General features: G+C 34.4%; 1 pseudogene; it reads right to left on the bottom strand.

The window, feature by feature from the left end:
• Positions 1–932: 932 nt before the first annotated feature.
• On the bottom strand, positions 933–2,452 carry LOC105867047 (splicing factor 3A subunit 3 pseudogene; annotated as a pseudogene).
• Positions 2,453–15,266: the final 12,814 nt, after the last annotated feature.

The raw sequence follows: 15,266 nt of genomic DNA, 5'->3' as shown, positions 1-15,266 counted from the left end.
CTATACTACAAGGGTATAGTAAGCAAAATAGCATGGCACTGACACAACAACAGAGACATAGACCAATGGAACAGGACTGAGAACCCAGATATAAAATCATCCTCATATGGTCATCTAATCTTTGAGAAAGCAGACAAAAACATACACTGGGGGAAATAATCTCTATTCAATAAATGGCGCTGGATAGCAACATGTAGAAGAATGAAACAGTATCCACACCTCTCACCTCTCACAAAAATCGAGTCATGATGGATAACAAATTTAAACCTAAGACATGAAATCATAAGAATTCTAGAAGAAAATGTTGGGAAAACTCATATAGATATCAGCCTAGGTAAAAAATTTATGAAGACCCCCAAAGCAATCACAGCAACAACAAAGATAAATAAATGGGACCTGATCACATTAAAAAGCCTCTGCATAGTCAAGTAAATTATTGTTAGCATGAACAGACAACTTACAGAATGGGAGAAAATATCTCCATGCTATACATTCTATAAAGGAATGATGATTAGAATCTATAAAGAACTTAATAAGAGCAAATCAAACAACCCCATTTTAAAGTGATCAAAGGACATGAACAGATGCTTTTCAAAAGAAGATAGGCTGATGGTCAGCAAACATGAAAACATGCTTAACATCTCTAATCATCAGGGAAATGCAAATCAAAACCACAATGTGATATCATCTAACTCCAGTGAGAATGGCTTTTTTTTTTTTATTTTCCGGCAGAATCTTTTTTAATATAAAACAAAGATAAAACACATCTCAACCCTGCTTTTTGTCAGCATGCCTTGTTTCTACAAGATGCATGCTGCTAGACCGTAAGACTACATAGTAAAGGGTCTCTGAGCATTTGGTTGAAGGAAATAGAAAATGCAGATCTCAGAGGAGCCTGGGCAAGCCCAAAAGATGAGCTACATCTCTGAACACTAGAGCAGTCCTTATCTTTTCAGATCCTCATACGTCTTCTTATTCACAACATTCCCACTGGAGTCTTCATATTCTTCCTCAGTGTCGGGCTGCCATCGCTCTGAAGCCTTCTGCAGTTTCAGCTTGGCCCACAAGGAGACAGCATCTTCAATCTGTGTCACATTAGCAAAGTGGGCAGTGTTTGGGATGCCCAAACATCTCATGCCGTGAGCATGACGCCATTCAGCAAAGTGCTGTTGGAAGGCCTTGGGTCCTCGGTAGGTGTAGTTTCCACAGATTTCACAGTTGTAGTTGATGTTTAGGCCATGAAGCTTATACAGCCAGTAGGGAATGGGTTTGCCATCCCAGCCAAGGGGCAGGTTTTTGGGGTTGTAAATGATCTCATTCTCTTCATCTTCACTTTCACTCTCACTCATCTGCTCTTCCTCCTCCTCTTCTCGCTCTTCTCCTGTCCTTGCTTGCTTGCGTTGTACATTTTCATGTGTAAGATGTCGCTGTTCCCCAAGAATCTCTACATATTCATAGATCTGGGCTTCTAGAAAAGCAATGTCTTTGTTCCTCTCGGTGTCTCGCTTGGTGCCCTTTGATTTGGGAATTTTGGCGAACAGAGAAGTGTCAAGTGACTCCAGGGACTTTCCTTTGGTGCTGAAGAGTCTCTGGGCTCGCTCTTCTAGAGTCCCGCCACATTTCAGGCCTAAAGCTAAGAGTGCAGATTTCAATCTGTCCAGACCCAGGGAGGCCAACTCCTCCCAGGAGGAGAATGCAGAGAGGTCAAGATGGGCTCCAGCATGAGTCAGGGCACTGCTTGTCTCTTTCGGCCATCCAGGGAAGGTACCATTGTCCCACTTCTTCTCAAACTCAGTCTGAATCTTCCCGAAAAGTTCATTCTGATCTTGAGGGGCTTCACTCTATCTGTGTAATCCTGAAGGTACTCAAGCAGCATCTCTAGGTATCTTTTATACTCTGCATTCTTCCTTTCTTTAGGAATGTCAAATAACTGATCGAGGATGGACAGGTATGTGATATAATCTAGCTTCTCAGATGCCTTCAGGTTAATGTACTTGAGGTAACAGTCATGGAGATCAAGGTAACGACCATATCCCTCTTCATCCGTGAACTCCACCAAGTTTTGCGCCTCTTCACTTGGATTCTCTCGAGCCTTCAGGAGCTCCTCAAATTCCACTGACATTGGCACACAGATCTCATTTGTGTGCTTCCTGTGGAATTCCTTTATTTGCTTGAGTCTATTATAGAATTCAGCAAACTCATTGGGTCCAGAAATAGCATTAAGCTCCTCCTTTCGTAACCCATCCTTATCGTCATACAAATCCCTCAGGTTCCCACTGACCTCCATATACCTATCTTGCATGGCTCGAGTGCGGTGGTCAGAATTGATCTGGTCCTGGAGTGTGGACTTCTTTGTGAGCATCTCTTTGGCCATGACGTCCATAAGACGTTCCTTCTCCTCATGATAGCGCCGCTGCTGCTCCAAAATTGTCTCCATTTTCTCTTCCGAGAATGGCTTTTATTAAAATGTCCGAAAACGATAAATGTTGACGCGAATGTGGAGATATAGGAACACTCATACCCCATACACTATTGGTGGGACTGCAAATTAATATAACCTCTATGGAAAGTGATATTGAGATACTTCAAAGAGCCAAAAGTAGAACTACCATTTGATCCATCAATCCCATTATTGGGCATCTGCCCAAAGGAAAAGAAGTGTTTTCAAAAAGAAAGCTGCACTCAAATGTTTACTGCCACACAATTCACAATGGGAAAGATGTAGAATCACCCCAAGTGTCCATCAATTCATAAGTGGATTAATAAAATGTGATATATGTATACCATTGAGTACTACCCACCCATAAAAATGATAAGTTAATGCCTTTTGGAACAATTTGGATAGAACTGGAGACCATTATCCTAAGTGAAATATCTCAAGAATGGATAAACAAACACCACATTAACTCATTATTAAATTGGATCTAACTGATGATCACACATGTACATAGAGGGAAGTAAAACTCAGTGAAAATCCAGCAGAAGAGGGGAGCTTCAAAAACCTACCTAATGGGTACAATGAACATGATTTTGGTGATGAGCATACCTATAGCCATGACTCAAGCATTCCAAAAGTGATCCATGTAACGAAGATCATTTGCACCCCTGAATATTTTGAAATAAAAAATAATAACAAAAAATCCCTGAAGGCGTCATGCTACCTGACTTCAAAATATATGACAATGCTGTAGGCATAAGAATAGCATGGCACTGACATAAAACCAGACACATAGACCAATGCAACAAAATAGAGAACCCAGAAATAAATCCACATATTTAGAACCAACTGAATTTTGGTATAGGTGCCCAGAACATACATTGGGGAAAGCATAGTCTCTTCAATAAATGGTGCTGGGAAAACTGGATATTCACATGCACAAGAGTGAAATCTCACCATTATCTCTCACCTTATATAAAAAATCAAATCAAAATAGATTTAAGACTTCAATGTAAGACCTAAAACTATAGAACTTCTAGAAGAAAACAGAGGGAAATTCTTTATGACATTGGTCTGGGGCAAGAAGTTTTTGAATAGTACTTGAAAAGCTCAGCAGGAAAAGCTAAAATAAACAAATGGGATTACATCAAACTAAAACTTCTTCACAAGAAAGGAAACAATACACAGAGCAAAGTAATAACGTACAGATGGGAGAAAGAATTTGCAAACTATGCTTCTGAAAAGCAGTTAACATCCAGAGAATGTAAGGGATTCAAATAAGTCAATAGCAAAAAAAAAAAAATTAGTTTGATTAAAAAGTGAGCAAAAAACCTGAACAGACATTTTTCAAAAAGACATACAAATGGCCAGCACATAATATGCCAAAATGCTCAACAGCTCAACATCACTAATCATCAGGAAAATACAAATCTAAACCACAATAAGATATCACCTCACCTGAATTAGAATGACTGTTATAAGAAAGACAAGAAATCACAAATTCTGACAAGAATACCAAGAAAGAGGAACTCTTTATACACTGCTGGAGAAAATGTAAATTAATACAGCCATTATGGAAAAACAACATGGAGTTTTCCCAAAAACTGAAAATAGAACTCCTATATGATCCAGCAGTTCCACTACAGGGATTATACTGAAAGGAATTGAATTCAGTACGTTGAAGAGATATCTGAACCCCCATGTTTACTGTAGCACTATTCACAATAGCCAAGAGATGGAATTAACCTAAGTATCCATCAAGAGATGAACAGATAAATTGAATAAAACAAAGGTAAAAGAGGTTTTTAAAAATCAAACTGCAATGGAAACTGCTTTACACAAAACTTTGATCCACAGGCTTTATTAGATTACCTTTCACAGCAACTAAAGTTTAGCCATGTGAAAAAGCTCTAATTTTGTCAGAATTAATCCGGATCCAGTTGTTCTGTAAACCAGTGAGTTTTCATTACTATCTCGTAGATAGAGTTTTGAGGTAAAACTATTGGAAATTTGTATGCTTGTGCATGAGCATGTATGTGTATGTATTTAGATGTGTTTTGTACATGTATCATATGTTGTGTCGACATGGTACCAGACTGGCTTATAAAAAAGAGTGAAAGCTCAGAAATTAATTAAATAAACCCAAACATTTTTTGAGTTCACATGAATTTAGTAATTTTTGATAAATAAGCTGGGTTATTAAAGAATTATTATTAGTGAAGTAAAAATAAAAATGTCTTCAAATTTTCAGTATACATTTTTGTCTGATTTCTTGGTCATTTTTTTATGTTTTTAAGGTGTCAAAGTTTGACAAAACACTATAAAACTATAAACCCAGCCAAAATCAAAATGTTCTGTTTGTGTGATTTTTGATAAATAAGACTAATTTAGTACTAGACAACAGTTAAATCTCCTAAATTATTGAAAAAATACCCATGCATTTATCTTTAAGATCCTTACCTAGGTAAAAATGTAGACATGCCTAAATAAAAATGAATGTCAGTAAATGAAAATAAGTAAAACATCAGGTAAATAGGAGCACAAAAACAGAAACTTATGGTCAAAGGTTCATGAAGATATTTGGTTTTGGTCTCTTAATCCTAGTTGTAGATGCCATTTCTTCCACTAACTTCAATGTGTGTGGAAAGGCATACATAATATCTGTTTCTAACTCACTCTTTCTATCACGTGATATTGACTGTATTGTTAGGAATTTAAAGTTGCCCTAGGATCTGTAGTTACAAGAGCTTAAACCAAGTCAGAGGCTTTGGTTCTGCCTTACTCTTTTTTTATTTTTTTATTTTTTTTTCCCAGCATATTGTGGGAGTACAAATGTTAAGGTTATGTATATTCCCCTTGCCCCCCTCTCCCCTAGAGTCAGAGCCTCAAGCGTGTCCATCCCGCAGTTGGTGCGCATAGCACTCATTATGTATGTATATACACATCCCCTCCCCCCCACCTGCCCGACACCCATTTGCTCTACTCTTTACATGCTAGTCAGTTATGTATTATGTTGTGTTTCCATAGAAAAGTCCTGTGCATTAAGAAAATTTGAAAAAAATCCCTAAACTGTTAAATTTTATGCAGTAATTTATTTGAAGATGAACAAGGTGGTTGTTCTTAGAATTCCCCCCAAAATCTTGAAACAATCTTATCCTTTGGAAGCATTACATGTACTCAAGTTTACAGTCAATTGGAAAATGTTTTGAGACTATTTAGATTGTTTTTAAAATAGCTTAATATTGGTCCTAATTTTAAAGAAAACATGTTACAACTTTATGTCACTGTTTGTGGTGCTAAGGATTGGTGTTGAAGGTTTATTCAGTCTACAGTCAAATGATATTATGCTGATGGGACTTAGAAAATAGTACCCTAAAATGCAGGCCTCAGAAACAAAAGTTCTCTGACCTTCCCTCCTGCTTCTTGGTCCCATTCTTCCTTAGGCTAGCCATAGAAACCAGAAATCCCTCTTCTCCAAGGTGGCTCATAAAAGCCATAACCCCTTTTCCAGAAAGCTAGCCATAAAACTTAAAATTATTTTATGTAAAAACTGACCATAAAGTAATTATCTGACTTACCTTGTTTGACTGTAAGACTCCCATTCCAGAAAGGGCTCTGCCACACACCTAGAAGGAAAAAGTGCATGCTCAGAGAAGCCAAACAGGATCTAGACAGAAAGGCCTTGCTGGGTTCCCCCATGCATCCTGTCAGCATTAGATTGTAAACTTTTTGTCCAATTATATTTCTTCATGGCTGTCCATACTTTATTGTATCCAAGCACAAAAATGGACAATTTCTCCTGTATTTTTGAGTTTTCATTCTGAAGACTCCCATATATACATGTTAAAATAAGTTTGATTTTCTTCCTATCAATTAATCTGCCTCATATCAGTGATTTTTGGGGACAGGGGCCTTTACTCCCCACAGTTTGGCTAAATTATGAGGGGCCAGGAATCTTTTCTCCTTATAATGTCAATAGATTTTGTTTTGGAATGTTGGTGTTTGGAAAAGATCTAATTAATTAACACCTTTAACATGTTAACTGCTGTGTTAGTTGTATTTAACTCATGCTAGTTTTCAGCCTGGGGCCTCGTGAAGCATATGTAACTCACATGCCTCTTCACCTTGGGAGCTGTGAGAATTGTTTTTCAAGTTGCATATAACTCACATACACAAAACAATAAAAAATAACACATTTTTCATTAAATTAGAAGGATGGTTTTGTTTTTGAAGATTTAATTCTATTTTTGTCATAAAATACCATGGCCCCAAGGAAATTTTCTTTTATAGTGTGGCAGTCAACCTTCTAAAACTTCTACTATATTTATAAGACTTAGAAAAGATATTACAGTGTTCAAAATAACAATTTTTACTAGAATACTTACTTTTGGTTTCTTGGTAGGATTTTTTGAGTTTAAAAGTAGTAATTAAAACTATGCTTTTATTCCTGGTCTGTATTATATATCTAATTCACAAGATATAAAAATGGCTAACAGAAAGTAACTCAAAATGATAACTGGGAACTAGGTAAACTGCTAAGATAAATAAATTATGTAAATTAGATAAATGTAAATGGAATAAATATTTACAAATAAAATTTAGAACCTTAAAATTTTGTTGAATTAAATAAATGACACTTGTAAAATTACTGGCTCATTTCCAATTAACACAAAAAAAGATATATCATAGGAAAGCACATCTAACAATTATAAAATGGTTCTCATTTATAAGATACTGATATGTAACAGTGAAGAAAATTAGAAGCACTTTACCTCAAAATATGGCAATTTGACATGCTGAACTGACTAAAAGAACCTCAAGGTCTCTCTGAATTTATTCTCCCATAACCCATTTCACCAAAAGGGGAAAAAAGAGGAACCAGTAAGTAGGAAAGAGAGAGATGTAAAGAAAGCTCTAAATATAAAAATTTATTTTTGGTTAAAAAGAGGTTAAACAGAAAGGAGAATAGTATTGTATGAGAGAGGATCTTGTACGGTAAATTTTTGTCCTAAACTAAAATTGTTATTTAAGAAAAGGAAGATTTAGGACAAAGCACAAAGCTTAAACATGTGGTAGATGATCTATGCAAGTCTGGATAAGGTTCGTAGAACAGAATTTATAAGGTCATTTTTTAATGTGATCAAGCTCACTATAATTAAAAAGAAAAATTTCTGGTTAAAACAACAAAGTTTTCCTAAAATATTAAATATCTGTTAATGAAATTGCATTATGTATTAATTTTAATTCTACAATCCATTTCTTTTTTTATTTATTTTTATTTTAGTGTATTATGGGGGTACAAGTGTTAAGGTTATGTATATTGCCCATGTCCCCCCTTCCATTTCTTTTTTTAATTAAAAATTCCTCACACTTATACCTTAACAGTTCAACTTTTTCTATGTCTTACTGATTTCAGGGTTTTCTCCCCCTTAAAGCTAGGATGTAGCTCTCACTTTCAACTTATCATTATCTCCTGTAATTTTTTTCCCTTCTGTTGTTATAGCCTGTTGCTATAATGTTTTATCTCAATGGTTTAGAAAAACAATGTTTTCCTACAATACAACTTAATACTCATGGTTTTTCTTGATATGTCTAAATTACTTAATATGGTCAGAAAACTTCTCCTGCTGTTGCTAAGAGTCATTTGTTCCCCTACTTAAGGTACTAGCTTTTCTTACTGACATTCCTCTATTATATACTGTATACTCATGCCTCTGGCCACACTCTTGCTGTGTCTGATTAATTCAAGTACCCCTTTCCTCAGGTTTATCTTCCAAGTTATTTAAATGGGCTTCTCGTAAAAAAAAAAAAAAAAAAAGAAAGAAACACACTGCAGAAGTTGTTCTTTACCTTTTGGGTAACTGGCCTAAAATAAACAAAGATTTTATGCTTTATCAAGATTATCCCTATGTTGTCCTCTTACTATTATCTTTCTTCCTCATAAGAAGATAAAGTCGAAAGGCATTACCACAAAGATGGTGAGTGTGTGTTAGATGATACAGACTTTGACACTGAGAATTACGAAGGGTATTCCAAGAAGTATAATGGACAGTCCTAGTTTGTTTTTATACACATAAATCTTACTGTGACATTTAAACTGGTTTCATTTTGCTTTTACTAACAATAAACTCAGAAATAACCATGTAAGATGCTATTACATTTACTTCTTTAGATAAATTTACAGCTGTAGATTCTATAGCCCACATCACCTTCTTACAGGAACATCATAAGGAGAGCTTACTCCTTAATGCAATTTCAACAAAACTGCCAAGGTGAGTATTGGGGGAGGCAGTGAGGAGATCAAAGATAGGATTTCCTGTATGTAAATATCCACAGTAGATTATCAGACATACAAAAATACACCTAGAAATTAAATTTATATATAATTTATAAAGTTTTATAAATTATAAAGTTTTATAAAGTTTTCCGTTTGATTGGTTAGTTGGTCAATTATTATTGATTTTTTTAACTAACAGCTCTTATTTCCTGGTATAGTGTATAAATAATAATGTGACTATTTCCATTAGTGAAACCAAACTTAAATGTACACTTAAGAAATGTCACAGGCTTTGAAACTGAGTAGTCTAATAAATATCAAATCTGAGGAAATAAAAACTCATTCTGAGTGATTGCTCTTACCCAAATCTGCTCAAAACTAAAATATCTTGGCCAAATATGTTTAAAACTAGAATGAAAATCTAAGAATTTTACTGCTAAAAATCTCCTTATTATATTCTTCCTACATTAGAAGATTATCTGGAATTAAATAGTTTCAGCATTTTCTTAAGATTACATAAGATGCTTTAAAAGCAATAATTATAGTCCAAACAATTACTTGTTGAGTCCTTCTAGTGCAATATGCCAGAGTTTTAAATAGGAACCAAACACATCATGTGCTTAAAAGTACAAAACTAACTTTTAGAAATCAACTTTTTTATTTGAAGTTTTACAGCACAAGAAGTAAGATAATGTCTATCTTACCAATGTTGTGAAAATAACAACTAAATTACATTACTAATGAGTGGGAAAGCATGATGTGTAATTTCATCAAAGAAAACCCTAATTGTTTTGATCTGTATTTAGCAACATTAAGGAGATAAAGACTTTGTGCATCATCAAAAAAAATTGATTAAAAAAAGCTCTAAATATCTGGTGGAAGCCAAAATTTGAAGACATACTTTGATTTTTTTCTACAAGTGAAGCATATAAACAAGAACAGCAATATCTAATTAAGAACTTTCTAAGTATGAACTTTTTTCTCAAATTTTTGACCCCTGTGTATAAAATTGGGATGAAAGGAGAGGTAAGTCCTTTACTATTCTGCTGGGTTATCAGGCATATCTAATAGGATCCATATATGCTTGGTTCTATTATTAAAATAATTTTTCTCTATTTAGTTGCACCTTTTATACTGGCACCTTTTTGCTACATCCTCACTCCTGTTTATGCAAGTTAATGAATAAGGAGTGCACATCAATCATACAAAAGTTGTTTATTATTGTCTTGATATTTTTACTAGATATCTCCTAAATCAAAATGGCAGGCTAAAAATTTTATGTAACCTTTGTGTATAGTCTACAAAATAGGAAAAAAGAAAACAACAGATAAGCAGTAGTATCCTCCAGCTACTACTCCTGCAGGGATGATATTGCACAGTAAATATCATGCTGCAAAATTGGAAAGTTAACTTTTGTCAGGGCTTTCAAAAGAAATAACTTCTCACCAAAGGGAATTAACATAGCAAGAACATTCCATGTCTAAAATATTGGTCAGAAAACAGCAGGAAAGAGAATGCATGCAAGACAAGCAAGAGCTAAAGAAAGTCATAGGGTAACAGACAACAGAGTTATGTGAAATATATGCAAGGAGTGCACTTCACATATTTGAGGGTACCACCTCCATCTTTAAGTGGCTTTTCCCTTTCCCCAGTTCAAGAAATATTCATTGAATGTATAAGGTACTGGGAACTCAGATAAATGAGCTATAGTATCTACCTCAAGGACGAAATAGATAGCATGGAAATCACAACTCAGTCAAACAAGGGGAGGCAGTCACAATCACATAGTTTCAATAAACAAGAATGTTGATAGACATATGTATATGATCCTATGGGAAAATGAAAAGGGGCACTTCTACCTGACCTTACAGTTTAGGAAAAGCTTCTGGAGTAGGTAATATGTTAGTTTAATCTTAAAATATAAGAAAGGTGTTATTTATAAACTAAGTGAAAGGTAGAAAGCACATTTATAGGGTGAGAAAAGAGTATGAGCAAAGGAAAGAAGATAAGAAACGTGGGAGAACTATAAGAAGTTTGGTGTTATTAGACCATTAGCAGTGAGGCAGGTTGGAATGGGATGAGATTTGAGAAATAGAGAACAAAGTTTTGAACCACCTCAAGTAGCAAACAAAGAATGTGAGGCTTTATTTTGTAAGCAATAGAGAATACCTAAAGTGTCCTAAAGATAGAAGTATAAAAAATATGTTCTGTTTTGTATTGTATTAATCTATATTCCTACAGATGATGTGTGATTAGAGAGAAACCAGGGAAAGTGGTTTGTGGGTTGTTATAAATAGTCTATAGGAGAAAGATCCAGATTTTTAATATTTCAGTGAAAGTAAAGGCAAAGAGGATGAGAAGAATTTGAGATACAATGAGAAGAAAAATAAATCAGACTGAATATTAATTGGATGCCAGAGGGAAGCCTAGGATGAACACATGGTTTATGATTTGGGCAACCATGTAAATGGTGATGCCATAAACATGGAGAAGCAGGAGTAGGTTTAAGGAATAGCATGAGAATTGCAGTTTTGGATATTCAAAATTCAAGGAACCTGTGACATATATCAAAATATATATATGATGAGCAGGCAATTGGTCATATACACTTGATCTCCAGAGACAGGTTAATGCTGGATACAGAGATTTAGGAGTTCAAATTCTCCTCATTTGAACTGTTATCTGTTCAAATTCTCATTAAAATCATGAAGTAGATAAGATTGAGAGAGAAGAGCATTGCTATGTATGAAACCCTGAGCAAGTTCCAGGGTTAAGGAATAGAGGAAAGAAACCCAGGAAGGTGAACAAGATGAAACAATTAGAAAAGTACAAGAAACAGGGAAATGTAGAGTATAAAATACAAAAGAGAAGTCTAACAAGACAGTTACTAGAAAATTTGCACCTGGGCAATATTGCAGTCACTGAAAACTTTTGCAAGAGCAGTTTTGTGTAGGGTTGTTGAAATGGAAGTCAAATTTCTGAGGGTTGAGGATTGAATGGAAAGGGAGAATTTAAAGAGTAAGTATAGTATAGACTACTTTTTGAGAATTTTTGACTAACAAGAGAAAGAGAAAGTGGAGGAGCATACAGGATCACAAAAGGGGTATTTAAGAAAAATTATTGAAGTGAAATTAACAAAATATAAGATAAAATTAACCAATTTAAATGAACAATTTAATGGCATTTAGTACATTCACAATGATGTGCCACCAGCTCCAAAACATCTCCATCATTCCAAAGAAAAAATTCCTTAACCATTAAGCAGTTTCATCTCATTCTCCCTTCTGTAGCACCTGGCAATCACCAATCTGCATTCTTTCTCTATTCACTGATTGATTCTAGATATTTAATATAAATGGAATATGTGATCTTTTGTGCCTAGTTTCTTTCATTTAACTCAATGTTTTTGAGGTTCATTCACATTGTAGCATGTATCATCATTTCATCTTATGGCCAAATAATGTTCAAATGTATGTATATAACATGATTTGTTCATTCATCTATTGGTATGCATTCAGCGTGTGTCTTCCTTTTGTCTATTGTGAATTGTGCTGCCATGAACATGCATGCCATGTACTTGTTTGAGTACCTGTTTTTAATTCTTTAGGGTGTATACCTAGGTATGAAATTGCAGTCAAATGGTATTTCTACATTTAACTTTTTGAGAAACTGCCAAACTTTTCCACAATAGCTAAACCATCATGTGATAGTTTCATTTGTCCAAATGAAACTAGTCAAAACTTGTTATTTTAAGCTTTTAAAAAAATTAAGGCCATCATAGTAGATGTGAAGTAGTACCTCACTGAATTTTTGATTCACATTCCCCAAGGGATAATGATGATGAGAGTCTTTTCATGTGTTATAGGCCATTCATGTATCTATTATTTGGGGAAAAGGTCTATTCAAGCCCTTTGTTCAATTTTTGATTGGGAGGTTTAGCTTTTTGTTTGCTGGAAATAAGATGTTTAGATGTGTAATTTATAAATAGTTTATTTATTTTTCAATAATATCCTTTGTTATACACAAATTTTAAATTTTGATAAAGTCAATTTTATTTATTTTTATCATATTTCTTGTATTGCTCATGGTTTGGTGTCATACCCAAGAATCCATGGTAAAATCCAAGGTTATGAATATTTACTTCTTTGTTTTCTTCCAATACACTTATGGTTTTTGCTCTAATATTTAGGTTATTGATTCATTTTTAGTTAATTTCTGTATACAGTGTGAGGTAACGGGTCCAATTTTACTCTTTTGCATGAGGGATAACCAGTTGTCCCAGAGCCATTTGTTAAAAGTATTTTCCTCTATGAATGGTCTGGGTATTGTTATTGAAAATCAATTGGCCAGAGATGTACAGGTTTACTCTAAATTCTATTCTATTGTCCCATATCTATCCTTATGCCAATATCACACTGTCTTGATAACTGTACCTTTGTAGAGTAAGTTTTGTAGCTAGTTTTAAATTAGGAAATGTGGGTCCTTCAACTTTGTTCTTCTTTTTCAAGACTGTTTTGGTGATCTAGATCCCCAAACATTCTCATGTAAATTGGGGGATCAACTTTTTCTATGTCTAAATTTTTAAAAATGGAACTTTGGTATAGTTTATATTGAATCTATAGATTTCTCGGGGTAGTATTTACCGCTTATCAGTGTGAAGTCTCCCTATCCATGACCATAGGCTGTCATTCATTTATCTAGGTATTCTTTAATTGCTTTTAGCAAGGTTTTATGGTTTTCAGTGAATAAGTCCTTGACCTCATTGGTTAAATGTATTCCTATGTATGTTTTCTTTTGGATGCTATTGTAAATGGAATTATCTTCTTAATTGGCTTTTGGATTTCTCTTTGTTGGTTTATACAACCACAACTTATTTTTGAATATTGATCTTGTACTCCACAACTTTATTGAATTTAGTTTTTAGTTGTAGTATCTTTTTTTGTGGATTATTTGTGGTTTTCTCCATTTAGCATCTTGTCACGTGCAAACAGAGATAATTTTACTTCTTCCTTTCCAATTAGGATGCCTTTTATTATTTTTTTCTTTCCTAATTCTCCAGCTACAACTTCCAATACACTGTTGAATAGCAGTGATGAAATAGGCATGTTTGTCTTATTCCTATGCTAAGAAGAAAGATTTGAGTCTTTCACTATTGATATGATGTTAACTATAGGTTTAGGTTTTTCCCATAAGCCCCTTTCAATATTGAAGAAGTGCCTTTCTATTCCTAGTTTTATGAATGGTTTTATGATAAAAGGGTTTTGGATTTTGTCAAATGATTTTTCTGCATCAATTGAAATGATCATGTAGGGTTTTCCCTTCAATCTATTAATGTGACACATTACATTGATTTTCCTATGTTTAATCACTCTTGTATTCATGGTACAAATACCACTTGGTCATGGAATGTAAACTTCTTAATATGATTTTGGATATAATTTTCTAGTGTTTTGTTGAAGAGTTTTCCATTTTTAATCATAAGATATATTTTTATAAAATTATTTTTCTTTTTTTTCACACTTTTTTATTTCAGCATATTATGGGGGCACAAATGTTAAGGTTATGTATAATGCCCTTCACCCCCTCCCTCCTCGAGTGAGAGCTTCAAGCATCACCATCCCCAAAATGGTGCACATCTCACTCATTATGTAAGTATATACCTGTCCCCTCCTCCCCTCCATCTGCCCAACACCTGATAAATGTTATTCCTATATGTCCACTTAGGTGCTGATCAGTTAATACCAATTTGCTGGTGAGTACATGTGGTGCTTGTTTGTTTTTCCACTCTTGGGATACTTCACTTAGTAGAATGGGTTCCAGCTCTATCCAGAAAAATACGAGAGGTACTATATCACCATTTTTTCTTAGAGCTGAATAGTACTCCATGGTATACATATACCACATTTTATTAATACCCTCATGTATTGATGGACACTTGGGTTGTTTCCACAACTTTCCAATTGTGAATTGTGCTGCTATAAACATTCAAGTGCAGGTGTCTATTTTTTATGGAGTGACTTTTGTTCTTTTGGGTAGATGCTCAGTAATGGGATTGCTGGATCAAATGGTAGATCTACTTGTATCGCTTTAAGGTATCTTCATATTACTTCCCACAGAAGTTGAACTAGTTTGCAGTCCCACTGGCAGTGTAGGAATGTTCCTATCTCTCCACATCCACAACAACATTTATTGTTTGGGGACTTTTTGATAAAGGCCATTCTCACTGGAGTTAAGTGATATGTCATTGTGGTTTTGATTTGCATTTCCCTGATGATTAGAGATGTTGAGTATTTTTTCATATGTTTGTTGACCATTATTCTGTCTTCTTTTGAAAAGTTTCTGTTTAGAGAATTAGAGTCAAGAAATAAAAGTCCTTTGCCCACTTTTTGATAAGGTTGTTTGATTTTTTCTTGCTGATTTTCGTGAGTTCTAAATAGATTCTAGTTATCAGTCCTTTATCAGATGTGTAGAATGCAAAAAATTTCTTCCATTCTGTAGGTTGTCTGTTTGCTCTCATGACTGTTGGTACAAAAATAGGGACATTGACCAGGG

Source organism: Microcebus murinus, chromosome X, assembly GCF_040939455.1.
Source record: "Microcebus murinus isolate Inina chromosome X, M.murinus_Inina_mat1.0, whole genome shotgun sequence".
Lineage (NCBI taxonomy): Eukaryota > Metazoa > Chordata > Mammalia > Primates > Cheirogaleidae > Microcebus > Microcebus murinus.
This window is presented reverse-complemented; position numbering and strand designations above follow the sequence as displayed.